The sequence below is a fragment of the Arachis ipaensis genome, chromosome B7 (genome assembly GCF_059453495.1).
Source record: "Arachis ipaensis isolate K30076 ecotype BB chromosome B7, ASM5945349v1, whole genome shotgun sequence".
Lineage (NCBI taxonomy): Eukaryota > Viridiplantae > Streptophyta > Magnoliopsida > Fabales > Fabaceae > Arachis > Arachis ipaensis.
Window position 1 is genome coordinate 123,718,320 of NC_142442.1, and position 23,157 is coordinate 123,741,476.

Below are 23,157 nucleotides of genomic sequence, written 5' to 3' on the forward strand. Positions count from 1 at the left end.
AAATAGGCTCTTACTGGCGTTTTCTTGCCAGTGAGCTCTTTTTCTCTGTTTTGTGTGCAGATTCCTTCTGTAACCCTGTGAACTTATGCAATTGATTCTTTACCTTGTCATCAATGAACTCTATATAAACAAATAAAAATAAAAATAGAAATAGGGAAAAATTCTTAGAGGATTGATGCCCCATGGCTGGGTTGCCTCCCAGCAAGCGCTTCTTTATTGTCTTTAGCTGGACCTTGCTGAGCTTTTAGTCTAGCTTCAGCCTTGAGCACTCTTGCTCAATGCTGCCTTCAAGATAGTGTTTGATTCTCTGTCCATTGACAATGAACCTCTTATTAGAATCGATATCTTGAAGCTCCACATAACCATATGGTGATACACTTGTAATCACGTATGGTCCCCTCCACCGGGATTTCAATTTCCCGGGGAATAGCCTGAGTCTAGAGTTGAACAGCAGAACCTTCTGTCCTGGCTCAAAGATTCTAGATGACAGCTTTCTGTCATGCCACTTTTTTTATTTCTCTTTATAAAGCTTAGCATTTTCGAAAGCTGTGAATTTGAATTCCTCTAGCTCATTTAGCTGGAGCAATTTTTTTTCTCCTACTAATTTGGCATCAAAGTTTAGGAATCTGGTTGCCCAGTAGGCTTTATGTTCCAGTTCCACGGGCAGGTGACATGCCTTACCATACATAAGTTGGTATGGAGAGGTCCCTATAGGGGTCTTGAATGCTGTTCTGTAAGCCCACAGAGCATCATCGAAGCTCCATGCCCAATCCTTTCTACGGGTACTTACTGTCCATTCTAGGATTCTCTTTAATTCTCTGTTAGAGACTTCAGCTTGCCCATTAGTTTGTGGATGATATGGAGTAGCCACCTTATGGCGAATTCCATACCGAACCATGGCAGAGTAAAGCTGTTTATTGCAGAAGTGAGTGCCCCATCACTGATGAGTACTTTAGGGACACCAAACCTGCTAAAGATATGTTTCTAGAGGAACTTCAGCACTATTTTAGTATCATTGGTGGGTGTGGCAATGGCCTCAACCCATTTTGATACATAGTCAACTGCCACCAGAATATAAGTTTTTGAGTATGATGGTGGGAAAGGTCCCATAAAGTCAATTCCCCATACGTCAAACAACTCAATTTCCAAGATTCCTTGTTGAGGCATGGCGTAACCATGGGGCAGATTACCAGCTCTTTGGCAACTGTCACAGTTACGTACAAACTCTTGGGAATCTTTATAGAGTGTGGGCCAATAGAAGCCACATTGGAGGACCTTGGTGGCTGTTCGCTCACCTCCGAAATGGCCTCCATATTGAGATCCGTGGCAATGCCACAGGATCCTCTGTGCTTCTTCTCTAGGCACACACCTACGAATTATTCCGTCTGCACATCTCTTAAAGAGATAAGGTTCATCCCACAAGTAGTACTTTGCATCAGTAATTAATTTTTTCTTTTGTATCCTGTTGTACTCCTTGGGTATGAACCTTGAAGCTTTATAGTTTGCAATATCGGCAAACCATGGTGTTTCCTGAATGGCAAATAAATGCTCATCCGGAAAAGTCTCAGAGATCTCAAGAGAGGGGAGGGGTGTCCCTTCTACTGGCTCTATCCGGGACAGATGATCAGCCACTTGGTTTTCTGTCCCTTTTCTGTCTCTTATTTCTATATCAAACTCTTGCAGAAACAACACCCATCTGATGAGCCTGGGTTTTGAATCCTGCTTTGTGAGTAGATATTTAAGGGTAGCATGATCAGTATACACAATCACTTTTGATCCTACTAAGTATGATCTGAACTTGTCAATGGCGTAAACCACTGCAAGTAATTCTTTTTCTGTGGTTGTGTAATTTTTCTGGGCATCATTTAGAATGCGACTAGCGTAATAAATAACGTGCTGAAGCTTGTCATGCCTCTGTCCCAACACTGCACCAATGGTGTGATCACTGGCATCACACATTAGCTCAAATGGTAATGTCCAGTCTGGTGCAGAAATAACTGGTGCTGTGACCAGCTTAGATTTCAGTGTTTCAAACGCCTGCAGGCACTCTGTGTCAAACACAAATGGCGTATCAGCAGCTAGCAGATTGCTTAGAGGTTTTGCGATTTTTGAAAAATCCTTTATAAACCTCCTATAGAATCCTGCATGCCCCAAAAAGCTTCTGATTGCCTTAACATTGGCAGGTGGTGGTAATTTTTCAATTACCTCTATTTTTGCTTGATCCACCTCTATTCCCTTGTTTGAGATTTTATGCCCAAGAACAATCCCTTCAGTCACCATGAAGTGACATTTTTCCCAGTTTAAAACTAGGTTGGTCTCTTGGCATCTTTTTAGAACAAGTTTCAGGTGATCAAGACAGGAGCTGAATGAGTCTCCATATACTGAGAAGTCATCCATGAAGACTTCCAGAAATTTTTCCACCATATCAGAGAAAATAGAGAGCATGCATCTCTGGAAGGTTGCAGGCGCATTACACAGCCCAAATGGCATCCTTCTATAAGCAAACACTCCAGATGGACATGTGAATGTTGTTTTCTCTTGATCCTGAGGATCTACTGCAATCTGGTTATAGCCTGAGTAGCCATCTAAAAAGCAGTAATAATCATGACCTGCTAGTCTTTCTAGCATCTGGTCTATGAATGGTAAAGGAAAATGATCCTTTCTGGTGGCTGTATTGAGCCTTCTGTAGTCAATACACATGCGCCACCCTGTAACTGTTCTTGTGGGAACCAGTTCATTTTTTTCATTATGAATCACTGTCATGCCTCCCTTTTTTGGGACGACTTGGACAGGGCTCACCCAGGGGCTATCAGAAATAGGATAAATAATCCCAGCCTCTAGTAATTTGGTGACCTCTTTCTGCACCACTTCCTTCATGGCTGGATTTAGCCGTCTCTGTGGTTGAACCACTGGTTTAGCATTATCCTCCAATAAGATTTTGTGCATGCATCTAGCTGGGCTTATGCCCTTAAGGTCACCTATGGACCACCCAAGAGCTGTCTTGTGTGTCCTTAGCACTTGAATAAGTGCTTCCTCTTCCTGTGAATTTAAAGCAGAGCTTATGATCACTGGAAAAGTGTCACCTTCTCCCAGAAATGCATATTTCAAGGATGGTGGTAATGGCTTGAGCTCGGGTTTAGGAGGTTTTTCCTCTTCCAGAAGAGATTTCAGAGGCTCTTTCATGTCCTCTGAATCCTCCAAATCAGGCTGAACATCTTTAAAGATGTCTTCCAACTCTGATTCGAGACTCTCAGCCATGTTGATCTCTTCTACCAAGGAGTCAATAAGATCAACTTTCATGCAGTCTGTTGATGTGTCTGGATGCTGCATGGCTTTGACAGCGTTCAACTTAAACTCATCATCATTGACTCTCAGGGTTATTTCCCCCTGTTGGACGTCAATGAGGGATCGTCCAGTCGCTAGGAAGGGTCTTCCTAGAATGAGAGTAGCACTCTTGTGCTCCTCCATTTCTAGCACAACGAAGTCAGTGGGAAAGGCGAATGGCCCAACCCTGACAATCATGTCTTCAATCACGCCTGATGGGTATTTAGTGGAGCCATCAGCAAGTTGGAGACATATCCGGGTTGGTTTAACTTCTTCAGTTAAACCAAGCTTTCTGATAGTGGATGCAGGTATTAGGTTGATGCTTGCCCCAAGATCGCATAAAGCTGTCTTGGTGCAATTACCTTCTAATATGCATGGTATCAGAAAACTCCCAGGGTCTTTAAGCTTTTCAGGAAAGCTCTTTAGAATGACTGCACTGCATTCTTCAGTGAGGAGAACTCTTTCTATTTCTCTCCAATCCTTTTTATGACTCAAGATCTCTTTCATGAACTTGGCATAAGAAGGTATTTGCTCAAGTGCTTCTGCAAATGGAATCTTTATTTCAAGAGTCCTGAGGTAATCTGCAAAGCGAGCAAATTGCTTATCCTGCTCCTCTTTCTGGAGTTTTTGAGGATAAGGTATCTTTGCTTTATATTCCTCAACCTTAGTTGCTGTAGGTTTATTGCCTACAGAAGTGGTTGAAGAGGCCTTCTTAGAGGGGTTGTTATCAGCATTTGTGTGTGTCTGATCCCTTACTGGCAATTGAATGCCAGGGTTAAAAGCTGGAGTGAAATTGGACGCCAGCTCCTTGTCTGTTCCTGGCGTCTGAACGCCAGAATTGTGCCCATTTTGGGCGTTCAGCGCCAAATCTTGCCCATTTTGGGCGTTCAACGCCAGATCCTTGCCTATTTCTGGCGTTGAACGCCAGTCCTGCCTTGTTTCTGGCATTGAACGCCAGTCCTGAGCATGGTCTGGGCGTTCAGCGCCAGCCTTCCACCAAATTTCTGGCGTTTTGGTTCCAAAATTACTTTTCCCTGGGCTCTTACTGTCCTCAGGTGAATGTTGGGTGGTTTGCTCATTTCTTAGCTTTTTGCTTCCTTGAGGTGGGGTATTTAATGTTTTCCCACTTCTTAATTGAACTGCTTGGCATTCTTCTATTATTTGCCTTGACAGCTGCTGCTTTGTTTGCTTAAACTGTTCTTCCATATGTATATTAGACATCCTTGTCTCTTGTAGTCTATCTTTGAATTCGGCTAACTGCTTTGTTAGAAAGTCCAGTTGCTGATTAAATTCAGCAGCTTGTTTTACAGGATTGAGTTCAGCAGTTGCTGTTTTAACCTCTTCTTTCATGGAAGGGTCACTGCTTAGGTACAGATGCTGATTCTTGGCAACTGTATCAATGAGCTCTTGAGCCTCTTCAATTGTCTTTCTCATGTGGATAGATCCACCAGCTGAGTAATCTAGAGACATCTGAGCTCCTTCAGCAAGCCCATAATAGAAGATGTCTAACTGAACCCACTCTGAAAATATTTCAGAAGGGCATTTTCGTAGCATCTCTCTGTATCTCTCCCAGGCATCATAAAGAGATTCACTATCTCCTTGTTTAAAGCCTTGGATGTCCAGCCTTAGCTGTGTCATTCGTTTTGGGGGAAAGTATTGATTCAGGAATTTTTCTGTCAGCTGTTTCCATGTCCTTATGCTGGCCTTAGGTTGGTTATTCAACCACCTCTTAGCTTGATCTTTTACAGCAAATGGAAACAGTAATAGTCTGTAGACATCCTGATCTATTTCTTTATCATGTACTGTGTCAGCAATCTGTAGAAACTGTGCCAGAAACTCTGTAGGTTCTTCCTGTGAAAGACCGGAATACTGGCAACTTTGCTGCACCATGATAATGAGTTGAGGATTCAACTCAAAGCTACTGACTCCAATGGAGGGTATGCAGATGCTACTCCCATATGAAGTAGTAGAGGGGTTAGAATATGACCCCAGAGTCCTCCTGGACTGTTCATTTCTGCTTAGGTCCATGATGGAGAAAGGGAGATGATGTAAAATAGAGAAAATATTTTTATTTATTTATTTATTTATTTATTTATTTTTGAAAATAAGATAAAGATAAATAAAAATGGTGAAGATTTTCGAAAAATTGAGGAGAGAGGAAGTGGTTAGGAAATATTATTTTGAAAAAGATATGATTTGAAAAAGATTTTAAATTTTGAAAAAAAAATCTGAATTTTAGAAATAAATTTCGAAAATTTGTTTTAGAAATAGAGAGAAAAGATATTTTTGAATTTAGTGAGGAAAGAGAAAAACAATAAAATAGCACAAGATTTAAAATTTTTAGATCTAATGCTCCTAGTTTTCGAAAATTTTGGAGGGAAAACACCAAGGAACACCAAACTTAAAAATTTTAAGATCAAGACACAAGGAAAACTCAAGAACACTTCGAAGACTCACAAGAACACAAGAACATGAAGGAAGAACACCAAACTTAAAATTTTTAGAAAACCAAACTAAAATTTTTGAAAAACACAGAAAAATCAACAAGAAAACACCAAACTTAAAGTTTGGCACAGGATTTAATAGAAAAATTTTTTTTGAAAAAGATTTTAAAAAAGAAAATAAGGATTCTAAAATTTTAACACGACAATAATAAGAGACTCTAAACTAAAAAGGGAAATTTTTCCTAATCTAAGCAACAAAATAAACCGTTAGTTGTCCAAACACGAACAATCCCCGGCAACGGCGCCAAAAACTTGGTGCGCAGAAATTGTGATTACACTTTGATTATGTAAAATTCATTGCTCTTTCTTTCCCCGGCAGCGGCGCCAAAAACTTGGTGTACGAATTGTGAATCACACTTTTCACAACTCGTACCACTAACCAGCAAGTGTACTGGGTCGTCCAAGTAATACCTTACGTGAGTAAGGGTCGAATCCCACGGAGATTGTTGGTTTGAAGCAATCTATGGTTATTTTGCAATTCTTAGTCAGGAAGTCAATTATATTTATCAATTGAATTGCGAATGAACAAGAGAGCATGGGTTAAAAGTTACTTGTTATGCAGTAATGGAGAATATGTTGGAGTTTTGGAGATGCTTTGTCTTCTGAATCTCTGCTTTCCTCTGTTCTCTGATTCATGCACGCACGTCCTTCTATGGCAAGCTGTGTGTTGGGGCATCACCGTTGTCAATGGTTACATCCCCTCCTCTTGTGAAAATGGTCCAAATGCTCTGTCACAGCACGGCTAATCATCTGAGGTTCCCGATCATGCTGGAATAGGATTCACCCTCCTTTTGCGTCTGTCACTATGCCCAGCACTCACGAGTTTGAAGCTCGTCACAGTCATTCAATCCCTGAATCCTACTCGGAATACCACAGACAAGGTTTAGACTTTCCGGATTCTCATGAATACCGCCATCAATCTAGCTTATACCACGGAGATTCTGATTAAGGAATCTAAGAGATATTCATTCAATCTGATGTAGAACGGAGGTGATTGTCAGACACACATTCATGGATTGAGGAAGGTGATGAGTGTCACTGATCATCACCTTCTCCATAGTTAGGCGCGAATGGATATCTTAGATAGGAACACGCATGTTTGAATGGAAAACAGAAATACTTGCATTAATTCATCGAGACACAGCAGAGCTCCTCACCCCCAACAATGGGGTTTAGAGACTCATGCCGTCAAAGAGTACAAAGTTTTGATCTAAATGTCATGAGGTACAAAATAAGTCCCTAAAAGTTGTTTAAATACTAAACTAGTAGCCTAGGTTTACAGAAAAATGAGTAAACTATAGCAGATGGTATAGAGATCCACTTCTGGGGCCCACTTGGTGTGTGCTGGGGCTGAGACTTAAGCAATTCACGTGCATAAGGCCATTTTGGGCGTTCAACGCCAGGTTTGGATCCATTTCTGGTGTTGAACTCCAACTTTTAATCCTTTTCTGGCGCTGGACGCCAGAATTGGGCAGAGAACTGGCGTTGAACGCCAGTTTACGTCATCTATCCTTGAGCAAAGTATGGACTATTATATATTGCTGGAAAGCCCTGGATGTCTACTTTCCAACGCAATTGGAAGCACGTAATTTCGAGTTCTTTAGCTCCAGAAAATTCACTTTGAGTGCAGGGAGGTCAGAATCCAACAGCATCAGCAGTCCTTTTTCAGCCTGAATCAGATTTTTGCTCAGCTCCCTCAATTTCAGCCAGAAAAATACCTAAAATTACAGAAAAACACACAACTCATAGTAAAATCCATAAATATGAATTTTTCCTAAAAACTAATGAAAATAAACTAAAAACTAACTAAAACATACTAAAAACTATATGAAATTAACCCCAAAAAGCGTATAAAATATCCGCTCATCATGTACCACCTCCAAAGAATATCATTGTTGAAGAGTTTGGAGAGGTTGATCAAGAAATGGATTCAATTATTGATGATTTTTTATCTACACTAACTAATCACCTCAATGATTTTGTTGAATCCTCTCCTATTGGACATGAAATAGAGGTCATATAAGAATGTGCACAACCTCCCATACCCTTGGTAAGAGATTGAATTGGATGAAAGTAGCCAAAAGGTGGAGGTAAATCAAGAAGAGAACAAAGGAGTGGAACTTGCAAGACCATTGGAAACACCTCTCTCCAAGCCATCACCATCTATTCTTTCATTCAAGTAGGTAAATCTCTTATCCCTAAGCTTTCTTATTCTGCTTGAATATGGTTGGCTTGAGACGGATGGTCAACTTAGAGCTCTTTGTGGCTTTAAGAGCATAAGGGAGATGGTTAGTGGTTGGAATTGACATTCAAGTTTTATTATGGTTGAGAGATCAAAGTTGAAATTCAAAGGTTGGTGTAGTGCTGATGAGCGGATATTTTATACACTTTTTGGCATTATTTTCATATAGTTTTCATTATGTTTTGTTTAAGTTTTATTAAGTTTTTATAGGTTTTAGTGAAAAATTCACATTTTTGGACTCTACTTTGAGTTTGTGTGTTTTATGGTGATTTCAGGTATTTTCTAGCTAAAATTGAGGAGTTGGAGCAAAAGTCTGTTTCAGAGACAGAGAAAGCACTGTAGATGCTGTCAAGATCTGACCTCTGTGCACTCGAAGGAGATTTTCTGGAGCTACAGAGGTCCAAATGAAACGATCTCAACGGCTATGAAAAGCTAACATCTAGGGCTTTCCAAAAATATATAATAATCTATACTTTGTTTTGGAAATGAAGATCCAAAACTGGCGTTCAACGCCAGCCACCAGTCCTATTCCTAGCGTCCAGCGCCCACTGGGGAGAAACTGGAGTTTAACGCCCAAAAGGGGGTCCCTAGCCAGCGTTCAACGCCCCTAAGGGACATTAGAACGTGGGAAACACTTAAGCTTATCCCAAACACTCACCAAGTGGGCTCCAGAAGTGGATTTTTGCACTATCAACTTAGTATATCTTATTTCTGTAATCCCTAGTCATTAGATTAGTATATATAGGAGAAGATCCACCATGTTTAGGATCTTCTTCCTCCCCCATTATTTTTGAACACTATTATGTACAGTATGAGTTACTAACCTCCTAAGGTTAAGGTTAGGAGCTCTGCTGATTTTCATGGATTAATAAAAGTACTACTATTCTATTCAATTCGTGTGTGACTCTATTCTAAGATGTATCTTCGTTCTTCAACCTTATGAATGGGATGATCCGTGACACTCATCTTCATTCTACATGGGTTCAGTGTGAGTCTGTAACAGGAGATCACTGAACCACCAGCTTGATTATACATCTCTTAGACGACTAATCCATGACTTCGTTGGGAACTTCTCGAGACACCAATTCAGCCGAGGTATAGGGAGATTAGGGTCTTTGTGGTAGAGGCTAGAACCAAAGGCGCAGCATTCTCTGATCTGGAAGGTTCGACATTGTCTGTGGCATTTTGAGTAGGATCATCAAGGGGATGAACTGCAGGAGCTTCACCCTCATTTAGATTGGGCGCACACTGATAAACCCCGATTTTGTGGTTTATCTTGTGCTTAATTTGGGGAATTTTATCACCTTTTCTCACATTTATTCCATAAAATAGCATGGTTTTGTAATTCTCCCTTGAATTGTGCTTAAATGTGAAAACATGCTTTTCAGGCCCTAAAATTGGTAATTTTAATTCACTTTAATTCCATTCGATGCCTTGATATATTTGTTGAGTGATTTCAGGTTCATAGGGCAAGTATTAGATGGAAGAAGTGAGGAGAAAAGCATGCAAAGTGGGAGAACTCATGAAGAAATGAAGGAACCGTAAAGCTGTTAAGTCCGACCTCTTTGCACTCAATCGACCATAGCTTGAGCTACAGAGGTCCAAATGAGGCGGTTTCAGTTGCGTTGGAAAGATAACATCCGGGGCTTCGAAATGATATAAACTTTGCTATATGTTGCTTCGCGTTAAGGGGCGCGCACGCGCCATGTACGCGTGCGCGCCGATTGAGCACGTGGCCCACTAATGTGAAATCGCCCCCCAGCGATTTCTGAAGCACTTTGGGCCCATCCCAACTCATTTCTAATGCTATTTCATGCAGAATTCAAGCTTGGGCAAAGGAGGAGCAATTGTTTGTAGCATTAGCATCATGTAGGTTAGTTTCTAGAGAGAGAAGCTCACTCTCCTCTCTAGAATTAGGTTAGGTTAATTTCCATCTTAGATCTAGATTTAATTACATGTTTTCATATTGTTTCTTCTACAATTTCTTGTTCTTACTACTTGATTCTCTTAGTTCTCATGTTAATTTTACTTTTATGCTTCTTTTATATTCATGGATGCACTTGTTGGGTTTGGATTTTTCTTTAATGAGATTTGATGTTTGATGTTCTTTTGATGTTGATTTGAGTTGTGATTTACTTTTCTTGCAATTGATAGTTGGTAGATTTATATTTCTTGCAATTTTAATATGCTTTCCTTATACACCCACCAAGTGTTTGACAAAATGCTTGGTTGGATCTTAGAGTAGAATTTTGAGCATTCTTGGCTTGGAAAGAGTAATTGGACAATCTTGAGTCATGAAAACCCAACTCATGTTGGTGATCTAGAGTTGTTAGCTAATATTGTTTCCATTGACGCTAATCTTTTGCTAATTAAATTAGTGAGTTGATTAGGACTTTTGGATTGAGATTAGCTAGTCTTATTAGACTTTCTCTGAGTATGAGGATAACATGATACCTTCCTCACTCGTCGGAGATGACGTAATGAGATAAATTCTTTTTCATTATTGTGATATGATTGATTAATCTTGTTTGACTTTCTCCCTATTTGTTGGAGTTGACTAAATAAGATGAATTAATCATTGCATGACTAGGATAGAAAGCCTATGATCTCAATCCTTGCTATGAATGTCTCTCTTTTTATTACTTACTTTCTCTTATTTACTTGTCTTCTTTAAATACTTGCATGATTTACTTTTCTTGTCATTTATTTTCCGCCCCTTATAAACAAAATCAAAACCCCCTTGTCCCCTCATAGCCAATAATCATACACTTCATTGCAATTCCTCGTGAGACGACCCGGAGTCTAAATACTCCGGTTAATTCTTATTTGGGGATTGTTCTTTGTGACAGCCTAAAATTTAATTTGATGCGAGAGTTGTTTGTTGATTTAGAGCTATGCTTACAACGAAAATTCTTCTTTCTATAAGAGAAATTCTAGACCGACAACGATTTTTACTCGTCAAATTAATGGCGCCGTTGCCGGGGAGTTGCAATGGTGTTATATTATTGGTTATTGTATATATGTGAATATTATGAATAGCTTGATTTTTGGATTGCTTGTTAGTTTTTGCTAGTTTTAGGACTTTGTTTCATTATTTCTTGATAGCTTTTATTTCTTATTTTCACTTTTCACTATGAATTCTCACTTTGGCTATGAGTGTGATTACAACTATGTTGTAGGAAATGGGAACTTCAATGAGGATGTGTATCAAGGATGGGACAATCAATGGTGGGAGGAGCCATATGCATATGATCAATCCTCAAGGCAACAACCTCCACCAATGCACTATGAAGAGGAGCCATTCTATGGTGCATGTCAATCCAATGGCTATGGTGAATCCTCTTGTGACTTTCAAGAACCACCACCATATGCCTATGAGCTATATCCCCAACATAACCATCAACCATATTCACACGCCACCTTTCACCAACCATCTTCATATGACCCTAATCCATACCCACCATACCAACAATCATATGAGCCATATGAACCACACATAGAGCCACCACCACTCCAACATCAACATTTTCAAGAGCCACCCCCTCCATACTATTACCAAGTAGAACCACCTCCAACGCATGCAAATTTTCAACCACAAGATGAATTCTACTTTTCGCCACAACCACCTTCCGACTATAATACCTTCCCCTCAAACAATGAACCCTCTCTTCCACCATCACCCCCTGATGAAGCCTCTATGCTAGAATTAAGGGATCTTGAATCTCATATCTTAAGGCAACACGAGGAGGATGAAAAGAATTTTGAGAAGTTAAGAGCAAAAATGGCCATCATGGTAGAAGCCATTGGCAACATAGTCTCATCTCGCCTAAGCCTATGCGATCAAGGCACTTCCATTGTGGAATGTGGAGAAGCAACAAAGGAGCTTAGTGAGGGAGTGAACTTGAAGCTCCAAGGTGAAGAAGAGGAGTTAAAGCAAGAAATGCAACAAGAGGAGGAGGTAGAGATTATTGAACAAGAGGAGGAAGTGGTTGAAGACTTAGGAGATGCAGAACCACCTTGGGAGTCTAGGATTGAAGAAAACCCCTCCAAGATGATTGAATTTGATGCTAAGGAGGAATGTGCACAACCTCCAAGGCATATCTCATATGAAGCCTTGGGTGCGGTAGAACAAGAATTAAGTTCCCTTAGTGAGGAAGATCAAGCACCAAGTCTTAGTTGTGAAGAATCCTTTGAACATGAAGAACCTTCCCCCATTGGATTTGAAAGCAATGTGAAGGTAAATCTCTCTCGTCCTCCCATTTATGATTTGAGTAAAGGAAAAGGTTTAGATAAAATTGTTGAACAAAGGATTGAAATTAAGAGATCTTGTGGAGAGGTGGAAGTCTTTAGAAAAAGGAGGATGGGAATTGAATATGCTTTAGCAAGACCCTTGGAATCACCTTTGCCTAGGTTGCCATCTACACCTTCATTTTAGTGGATGAAACTCATTTCTATTATCTTTATTATCCCACTTGAATATGGCTTGCTTGAAACGGATGGTCAACTTAGGATGCTTTGTGGGATGAAGCGTAAAAGAAAGATGTTTCGTGGTTGGCGTTGCAAATCAAGGCTCATTATGGTTGAAGCTTCAAGGAGTAAAGGTTGGACTAGTGCTTAATTGGATGGGTCTAGGAGGATAGTTTGGTACTTCTATGAGAATTCATCTCTCTTGCCACCCGGAGGAAACCACCATGATCAACTCAAGGACGGGTGTGAAAATAAAGTGTGGGATCCCGGATCGCACAAGGAAGATCAACTTTGGGAGCCTATGGTTTGTGAAGAACTCCATCAAAGCTTGGAGTTATTAACTTTGAATGATGAAGCACAATAGAAGTCCAAGCATTGGTGGATGTTCAAGGATGGATTCAAGCACAAGCCACCTTGATGAAGAGCTCCCCATAAGTCCAACTTAAGGACAATAAACAAAAGTGCTAGGTGGGAGACACCCCACCATGGTAACATCTTTCCCTTTTTCTCTTTGTAAATATTGGTAATTTAGATTTAATTTCATGTTTTGTTTGATTAGTTGCATTTAATTGGGAGTCTAGTAGGTCAAATAAGGTTTTGTGATATTTCGGTAGTTGTTTGGAGGTTGGGAATGCTTGGTTTGGTGCAAAGACATAGAAAAAAAATTTTGAAAAATAGAGCACCAACCCGCGCGTGTGCGCACCTGGCGCGTACGCGTGCCTCAAGCATTTTCGACCATCCACGCGGACGCGCCATGTACGCGTACGCGTGGATTGAATTTTTCTACCCCTCCATACATTCACCCGAGAGTTGTGCCGGAAGTGTGCCAACTTTGTGCCAAAGGCACACGAACGTGTACCTTGTGCGTCCGCACTGACTCTCTGCTTCGCCATGCATGCGTACGTGCACTGCACACATACGCGTCACTTCCATTTCATCAATCCACGCTTACGCGCACATGACGCGCACGCGTGGATTGCCCTGTTTCACTCACCTTCTTTTCTTCTCCTCTTTCCATTTCTTTCTTTCTTCTCTCTTCTCTTCTTTCCACCCTTCAATCATCATCCAACACTACCAAATATCATGTAACACCATTTCTTTTAGTTAGTTAGTTAGTTTAATTTTTGTTTTCCGTTATAAGTGTTGGATTACTAATCTTGTTTACCATTTACTGCTGCTTATTACTAATAGGATGTTAGTTTAACATCATTGTCGTTGTTGTCATTGTTGGATTCCTTTGTTGAGGTTGCAATTTATTACTTGGTCTTGAATTTTCATGTTGAACATTTTTGAATACCAAGTACATGTTACATTGCCTACATGCATCTTAACTCTTTGAATTGCATGTTTTGGCCACCATGCATTCACCATCCATTATTAGGCAATTGTATATTATCATTGCATTTTTTTTAGGTAATGCTTGTTTATGGTTTACCCTTATTCACGTCACTTATTTCATGCATTGAGATTGTAGAATTGTGAAATTGGATCGAAAGCTTACCTAGTGACATATTTTTGAGCTTTGTAAAGCTTTGTGGATCATGCTTGCTATGTGATTGATTTTCACTTCTATCTTCTTTTTCCTAAGTTCCATAGCATCCATGTGTTTCACCTCTATGTCACTTAGGTGTTGCAACAACTTCAATATGTGTCATTGATTGTTGTGTGAGTTTCATATACCATTTTGTTTACTAAGTCTACCTACACATCAATCAATGTCCATGCATTATCCAATTTCACAATTGCTTGATTAATTGCTTGAATGCTTTCATGCCTCTTCACAACTTGTGTGGTTGACTTAACCTACAAGTCTTTTAAAGTATCTCAAGCACACTAGAATGAGTGAAATATATGTTTTATTTTGTATAATTGTGACATGATTTTTAAATACTAGAGTGTGAGTTCTAAACTGCATGCAAGTTAGGATCCACACACTTATTTCTCATTATTGTCACACCAATTCACTCACTCAATTCTAGGGATTTACCTCATTCTAACAATCCATGCTTCCTTGCTTGTGCATTTACTTGTCTTATTATCTCCTGTTTTCTATGTTCAGGATGAGTCATCATAAGCAAAAACAAAAGCGGGAGAAGAACACGCAGCATCGGTTGACCTACCAACTGAAGGTAGCAACTAGAAAAATCGCCGAATCCCCTTGTTCATCTTTGGATGCATCGAGGACGGTTACATCATATATGACCACTTATTTTCATTCTTGTGTGCATTATTCTCTTCCTATGATTGTAATCTTTGATTTGTTTAATTCTATATGTCCATTATTTTGTGTATACATGCATTTATATGATTGAGGCCATCGTTCAAATAGCTCACTTACCCAAATAAGCCTACCTTTTATCTTCCATTGATAACCAATTTGAGCCTATGCTTAACCCATTTGTTCTTAATTGTAGCACATTACAAGCCTAAGTGAAAAATAATAAATATCCCTTAATTTGGATCTTTGATTAGCTTAGGCTAGTGAGAGTGTTTATCATTTGATTTTGGGAGAGTTGGGAACATTAGGTAGAGATAAAAGTGTGTTTTGTATTTGTGTTGAGAATCTTGGGAATTGGGTACATACTCATGTATTAATCATGTGTAAACCATATGCATTGATGTTCTTGTATATATATTTTATTTTGAAAAGAAAAAAATATTTAATGAAAAAAAATTAAAAAAATAATAATAAAAAAAGAGAAAAAAAATAAATAATAGAAATAGGAAAAAAAAAGAAAGATAAAGAATTGCAATAAAAAGGGGACAAAATGCCCCAAAGCAAGGTTCAATAAAAGTCAATGCATATGGGTGGTGATAAAAAAAAAAGAATGCATGAGTGTGTGAAAAAGTGAAGAATGGGTAGTTAGGTTTGTTTAAAATTGTATAGGTTGTCATAGGTTAGGTGGGAAGTTTAAGTTAATCAAAGATTCAAATTTCAAGCTCACTTGACCATATGACCCTAGCCCCATTACAACCTATGGGAAAGTCCTCATGATATTTGTATGCATGCATGAAATAATTGTTGATTGTTAGATGAAAAACAAATCTTGGAAAGCATGATTAAGGGAGAATTGAGTGAATCAACCCCATACACTTGAGTGCCTAGAGCGGATACACATCCGGTGAGGGTTCGATCGCTCAATTACATGTTTCCACCCATGATCATCTCTTTTCTTGCAAGTTTGTAAAATCTTTTTAATAATTCAATTCAATTGTGGGTTGAGTGATTGCTATTGCCATAGCCCTTGTGTCTGTATATGTATTCTTGGGAATTGATTTATTTTGACTAAGTGGATGTATTCATGTAGATAGATTGTATATAGATAGGTTGCATGTAGTTAGTTTGCATTGAATAAATGTTGGTGTCCCTTTGCTTCTTTCTTGATTTTAGCATGAGGACATGCTTAGTTTAAGTGTGGGGAGATTTGATAAATTCCGATTTTGTGGTTTATCTTGTGCTTAATTTGGGGAATTTTATCACCTTTTCTCACATTTATTCAATAAAATAGCATGGTTTTGTAATTCTCCCTTGAATTGTACTTAAATGTGAAAACATGCTTTTTAAGCCCTAAAATTGGTAATTTTAATTCACTTTAATTCCATTCGATGCCTTGATGTATTTGTTGAGTGATTTCAGGTTCATAGGGTAAGTATTGGATGGAAGAAGTGAGGAGAAAAGCATGTAAAGTGGGAGAACTCATGAAGAAATGAAGGAACCGTAAAGCTGTTAAGTCTGACCTCTTCGCACTCAATCGATCATAACTTGAGCTACAGAGGTCCAAATGAGGCGGTTCCAGTTGCGTTGGAAAGCTAAAATCCGGGGCTTCGAAATGATATAAACTTTGCCATATGTTGCTTCGCGTTAAGGGGCACGCACGCGCCATGTACGCGTGCGCGCCGATTGAGCACGTGGCCCACTAATGTGAAATCGCCCCCAGCGATTTCTGAAGCACTTTGGGCCCAACCCAACTCATTTCTAATTCTATTTCCTGCAGAATTCAAGCTTGGGTAAAAGGGAAGCAATTTTTTGTAGCATTTTTCTAGAGAGAGAAGCTCCCTCTTCTCTCTAGAATTAGGTTAGGTTAATTTCCGTCTTAGATCTAGATTTAATTACATGTTTTCATATTGTTTCTTCTACAATTTCTTGTTCTTATTACTTGATTCTCTTAGTTCTCATGTTAATTTTACTTTTATGCTTCTTTTATATTCATGGATTCACTTGTTGGGTTTGGATTTTTCTTTAATGAGATTTGATGTTTGATGTTCTTTTGATGTTGATTTGAGTTGTGATTTACTTTTCTTGCAATTGATAGTTGGTAGATTTATATTTCTTGCAATTTTAATATGCTTTCCTTATACACCCACCAAGTATTTGACAAAATGCTTGGTTGGATCTTAGAGTAGAATTTTGAGCATTCTTGGCTTGGAAAGAGTAATTGGGCAATCTTGAGTCATGAAAACCCAACTCATGTTGGTGATCTAGAGTTGTTAGCTAATATTATTTCCATTGACGCTAATCTTTTGCTAATTAAATTAGTGAGTTGATTAGGACTTTTGGATTGAGATTAGCTAGTCTTATTAGACTTTCTCCGAGTATGAGGATAACATGATACCTTCCTCACTCGTCGGAGATGACGTAATGAGATAAATTCTTGTTCATTATTGTGATATGATTGATTAATCTTGTTTGACTTTCTCCCTATTTGTTGGAGTTGACTAAATAAGATGAATTAATCATTGCATGACTAGGATAGAAAGCCTATGATCTCAATCCTTGCTATGAATGTCTCTCTTTTTATTACTTACTTTCTCTTATTTACTTGTCTTCTTTAAATACTTGCATGATTTACTTTTCTTGTCATTTATTTTCCGCCCCTTATAAACAAAATCAAAACCCCCTTGTCCCCTCATAGCCAATAATCATACACTTCATTGCAATTCCTCGTGAGACGACCCGGAGTCTAAATACTCCGGTTAATTCTTATTTGGGGATTGTTCTTTGTGACAGCCTAAAATTTAATTTGATGCGAGAGTTGTTTGTTGTTTTGGAACTATGCTTACAACGAAAATTCTTCTTTCTATATGAGAAATTTTAGACCGACAACAATTTTTGCTCGTCACACACTAAACCCGGCGGTCGTTCTGAGGGAGGAAGATTGGCGGCCGTTAAACTGGCATTGATCACTTACAGCCTACCACGGAAGGAATCACTCACAGTTGGAGAAAGACAGTAAGAAAGGTTGATCCAGAAGAATGAGGCATCTCTGAAGCCTCAACTGTTCTCTTATCACTGGTTTTACTCAAATTAAGTAATTTCATCCATATTCCTATTTTATGCGTTTATCTCAACAAACTATCTTTTTTAATCACCTGACTAAGATCTACAAGGTGTCTATAGCTTGATTCAAAACAACAATCTCCGTGAAATTAACCCTGACTCACCTCAGGTATTACTTGGACAACCCAGTGCGCTTGCTGGTTCAGTTGTGCAAAGTTAATATCTGTGCACCAAATGCTAAATTAGAAAGATCTAGGAAGTCGTTTGGGTGCTTGAGTGAGAATTTGGATTGCTTGCCACCAAGTGGAATAATGATGATCAACTTGAAGACGGGTGTAGAAACAATATTTGGGATCCCGGCATACAAGAGGATCAATTTTGGGAGCTCATAGCTTGTGAAGAACTCCATCAAAGCTTGGTGCAATGGAATTGGAATCTTGGAGCTTAGTGGAAGTCCAAGCATTGGAAGGAGTTCAAGGAAGAGTACAAGCACAAGCCACCATGACAAAGAGCATCCCAATTGTCCAACTTAAGGACAATAAATAAAAGAGTCTAGAAATATTGAAGAGAGAACTTTTGCGTGGTCTAGAAATTCGCAGATAAATCCTCGTTGCAGGTATAGCTTCTAAACAAACAAATGTCCTTTCTTACAAACGTTTTGGTTGTCACAAGTAACAATTACAATTGGGAAGCTCTTTGTCATGGTGGTCTATTTGCCCAATAAAAGAATGGGGGCGCGATGGGGTTAGGGTTTCGCGTGACTGGGGGTTAGTGGATTTGAATCCACGCGAACGCGTGGGCACGCGTTTGCGTGACTAGGGTGAAATGGGGTTGACGCGGTCGCGTGGTTGACGCGATCGCGTGGAATGGGTAAAAGATGCATGACGCGGACGCGTGAGGCATGCGGCCGCGTCGCTGGAAATTGTGCTAGACGCACACTTCCAGCGTCGTTTCAGCGCAACTCTCTGTCTCCATTTAGGGTGCCATGCTATCCACGCGACGCAGACGCGTCGCTCACGCTTTCGCGTGGGATGAGTGTTTTGCAAGTGACGCGTCTGCATCAGGGATGCGAATGCGTGAGCCGTTTTGTGCTAAACGCACACCAGCCGCATGATTCCAGCCCAGATTTCTGAACATTGGATTTTTACGCCGATTTCCAGATCACGCGTTTGCGTGAGTGACACAGACGCGTGGGAGGTGTTTTTCGCGACTGACGTGAACGCATTAGCGACGCGGTCGCGTCGCGCTTTTTTTTATGCAATTATGCAATTATGCAATTATGCAGTTATGCAGTATGCAATGCTAATGAATAATATTCAGGTTCAATGAAAATAATATAATATAAAAACAAACAACATGAAATAAAATTGAAAAAAGAAAGGACCATACCATGGTGGGTTGTCTCCCACCTAGCACTTTTTAGTTCAAGTCCTTAAGTTGGACATTGGATGAGCTTCCTGATATGGTGGCTTATGCTTAAATTCATCCAGAAATCTCCACCAATGTTTGGAATGCCAACAGCCTCCGGGGTCCCAAACTAGGCATGTGAAGCTTTTGAGCAACTTCAAATAGATTCTCAGGCTCCTGGGGTGACGAATGTCAGAATAGATTCCAGGATCTCAAACTTTGCTTTTAAATCTACCGTTGTCTTGATCTATATTCTTCCATCCGGGCGGTTTAGGAATTGTATTCTCACCAAGATGACCAAACGTCTTCTGAGACCCATTCAATTGAACTTGATACCAATCCTTGCACTTCGAATCGAAGTGCGGAACCTTATTGAACCTTGTACACCAGCTTTGAGTACGAGCTATTTCCCTCTTACTCTTAAAGCTGCAGAGAGCTCTAAGCTGGCCATCTGTTTCAAGCAAACCATATTCAAGTGGAAAAGTAAAGATAAAGGTTAAGGATTGTACCCACTTGAAGCTTGTATTAGGTGGTAATGGCCTTGGGACAGGTGTTTCCAATGGTTCTGTAAGTTCTACTCCCTTGTATTCTTCTGTGAATTCCTCCACTTCTTTGCAAAATTTTTCAACTGCAACTGCGTCCTGATCAAAGTCTTCTATGTCTTCCTCGTCACTCAAGTCATACGTTGGAGGTTGAGAGAAATATACCTCGACATCATCTTCGTATTTACTTGGATAAGATTCTTCAGGCTCAAGGAGTTCAGTTGTGGATGCGAGTTCGTGATTAGGAGAGCTTGATTCATGATCATCACTGCCTATGGAATCAACTTCTCGGTCTGTTCTGTCCAATTTTTCACAAGGTATATGCTTTGGAGGTTGTGCACTGTCCTCTTTGGCATCAATTTCTAACTTCTCAGCAGAATCCTTTACAGCTCTCAATTCCCATGGAGGTTCAGCATCTTCTAAATCTTCAACCACTTCTTCCTCTACAGCTATCATGGCTTCCTCCACTTATTCCAATACAAAGCCATGCTCCTCATTGTCCACGGGAGTTTCTAGTGTTTCCTTCATGCTACGCTCTTCTTTTGATTCTCCACATGCAGCCATGGGAGTATTTTGAGTGCTCAGATGTCGGAAAGCTATTATATTGACTACCTCAGTTAAGGCAGTAGTGAGTTCCAATACGACCTTTTGCATCCTCACTTGCCCTTGAAGAAGAACACGAAGTTTGTCATTCATTGGAAGTTGGGGTGGGTGTGAGGGTTCATTGGTTGGGGAAGAGGGTTCAAAATAAGATTGTGGTGGTTCTTGGGAGTAATTTGATTGGAATTGTGGTTGGTAAGGATCATACGGTGGTGAATGGTTAAAAGGAGCTTGTGAGTGTGGTGGTTCAAAGCTACGTTGAGAGGATGGTCTATAAGCACAGGGTGGGGCTTGTTGGTAATTACAAGGGGGTCCACCATGTCTATTAGCTTGGTATGCATTGAGGTGCTCACAGCGTCGCTTGTTGCGACGTTCAGATCTCTCATATCGCCACCGGTTGCGGCGCTCCATCTGGTCTAGCTGCTGAAATAAGCGGTGCACGAGGTGGTAAACGGGCTCTGAGGCAGGTGGAGGTGCAGTGGTGGTAGCTGGGGCAACAGTAGAAGAAGAAGAGCCAGCTAAAGGTGTGGCTGTCTCATCAGTAGCGGTGAGGAATGGGGGTCTGTAACCCAAAGCCTGAAACTTCCTGCTGTGAGGGATAATCTTCTTGCAGTCTGCAGCAGGTGGCTTCTCATCAGCCAGCTCCCAAGGCACGTCGGCTCGACGGCCGAGCTGTGTAATCAGATAAGGGAAAGGAAGAGTGCCTCGTACATGGACCCTGGCCATGTAATACCAGATGAAACGTGGAAGATACAGGTCCTTACCCTCCATCACACACCAGATGAGGGTGATCATAGCAGCAGGCAGCTCCGTCTCATGAGTGCTCGACATAACAAAGTTGCTCAGGATCTGGTGCCAGAGCCGAGCCTCATCATTCAGATACATTAGCTTGATTCCCTTAGGCATTACTGTATTCTTTTCCATAACCCATGGAACAGTAGGATCAAGGGCTATCCTCTGCTTGACAGCATCCCAGTCGAACCTCAGAAAGCGCATGTCCTCTTCAGCCTTTTGGTAACCATCAGGCTTATCTGACTTAGGCTGAAGCTAGAGGATATCCTCAATGGCTTCCTCAGTGACCAGTATCTGTTTCCCTTTGAGGTGCACTGCATCCAGGGAAGTCTTGAAATAGTTGCAGTAAAACTCCTGGACCCAGGAAGCATTAACCTCTGTCAAGTTTCTCTCCAAGAAGAACCAGCCTCTCTGTTTTATCTGATCGAAGGTGTACTGCTGTAGTTCTTCTGGAATTTTCAGAGTTCTCTCCAGGTACAGGTTCCTGGAGGTGGCAAACACTGGATACTTCAGCTCACAGTATCTGTTTGCAAATTTTACCGGATCATTGGCAGTGAGGAGCTGGTCAGCCTTCTCCTGCGGGGTAAAGTGCTTTTCCCACCAGGAGTCATCATGCATAATGTCCAGGATAGACATAGAGGTTTCACCTCTTTTTCTTTTACCAGTGGTTGCCTTACCTTTTCCTTTTCGTTGAGGGTCAGACATCCTGAAAAGCAGAAATTCCAGGATATAAATGAAGAACAAAGCAGGAAAACAAGTAGGCAAAAAGAATAATATCAATATAAGCACATAGTGGCAAAAGAGCAGTAGAATAATGAAATGAGTGAAATAAATGTACTTTTTGGATTATTTCGGAGTTAAAAATCTGAGATGAGAAATCACAATCCAAAACATATTATAAGTAGAATAACTGTTAAGTAGGAGAAACAATAATCATGCCATGAGTTAAAAAGTTGAAGGAGTTAGTTAAAAAGCAAAGGGAGAAGTTAGAAAGTTAAAAGTGGGTGAAAGTGAAAAAGAGGTTAGAAAGTGGAAAGCAGGGAGTTAGGAGAAAGAAAGTTAAAGTAAGTGGCATGATAAATGTTTCCTAGGTAACAAGAAATTCACAAATTTAAAGAATAATCAACTCATATTCAAGCAAGGATAACAGGATGATGATGATTCATATAGATATAGAAATAGCAAAAATTGAAATCGAATCATCAAAAGTGCAATTTATGAACCAGGAAATTGAAAGGAAAAAGAATGCTGGCCCGTGCATTCATGAATTGGTTCAGTTGTAGCTAAGTAGTGCAAAATTGAAAATTGCCAAAACCAATTCCTGAATGTAAAAATGAAACAATTTGCAAAAATTTGGGCAGCATTCTGGCTAAAATTGGATGTTCCTGGGAAATAAACAGTGAGAAAAACAGTTCATATGAATTTAAATAAAGCTTCAAATAGACATAGATAACAAGAGCATGAAAGAGCAGTGCAACAGCAGCATGAAACAGTAGAGAATAGCATATGAACAGTATGAACACCACAGCCAGATCAAAAGTACAGAATAAGCAACAAGTACGGTGCAATTATCAGGCCTAAATCCACTAACCACATCCTAGATACCTAACCACCTAGAATCCACTACTAACATGCATCTCTAACTAGCCTAATTTTGAACATAAACTGAAAAGTATGCAACTAACTACAAATGAAAGAAAAGTGGCGTTCGGCGGAACCTGGTATGCGTATGAACTAAGGTAGGGAGCAGAGAGATGGCGGTTGTGAAGTGGCGGTGCTGGAAAGGGGCACGGCGGTGCTGGGGGGCAGTGGCGGCGCTTTGGCGGAGAAGGGCGGGTTGGAGGCTGGGGTTTGGGTTGGGTGAGGTGGAGAGGAAGGGAGAAGGGGGCAAGGGTTGTGGGTTGGAGGTGGCGCTGGTGGGGGGCGGTCGTGGCTGGCCGCGGTGGGGGGCAGTGGCGGAGGAGGGAGGGTTGAGGGAGAAAAAAAAGAAGAGAAGGAGAG

General features: G+C 40.3%; 1 pseudogene; it reads right to left on the reverse strand.

Moving 5' to 3' along the window:
- LOC148553991 (uncharacterized) overlaps positions 1-20,460 on the reverse strand; it is a 31,334-nt pseudogene extending 10,874 nt beyond the window's left edge.
- Between the last annotated feature and the right edge of the window lie 2,697 nt (positions 20,461-23,157).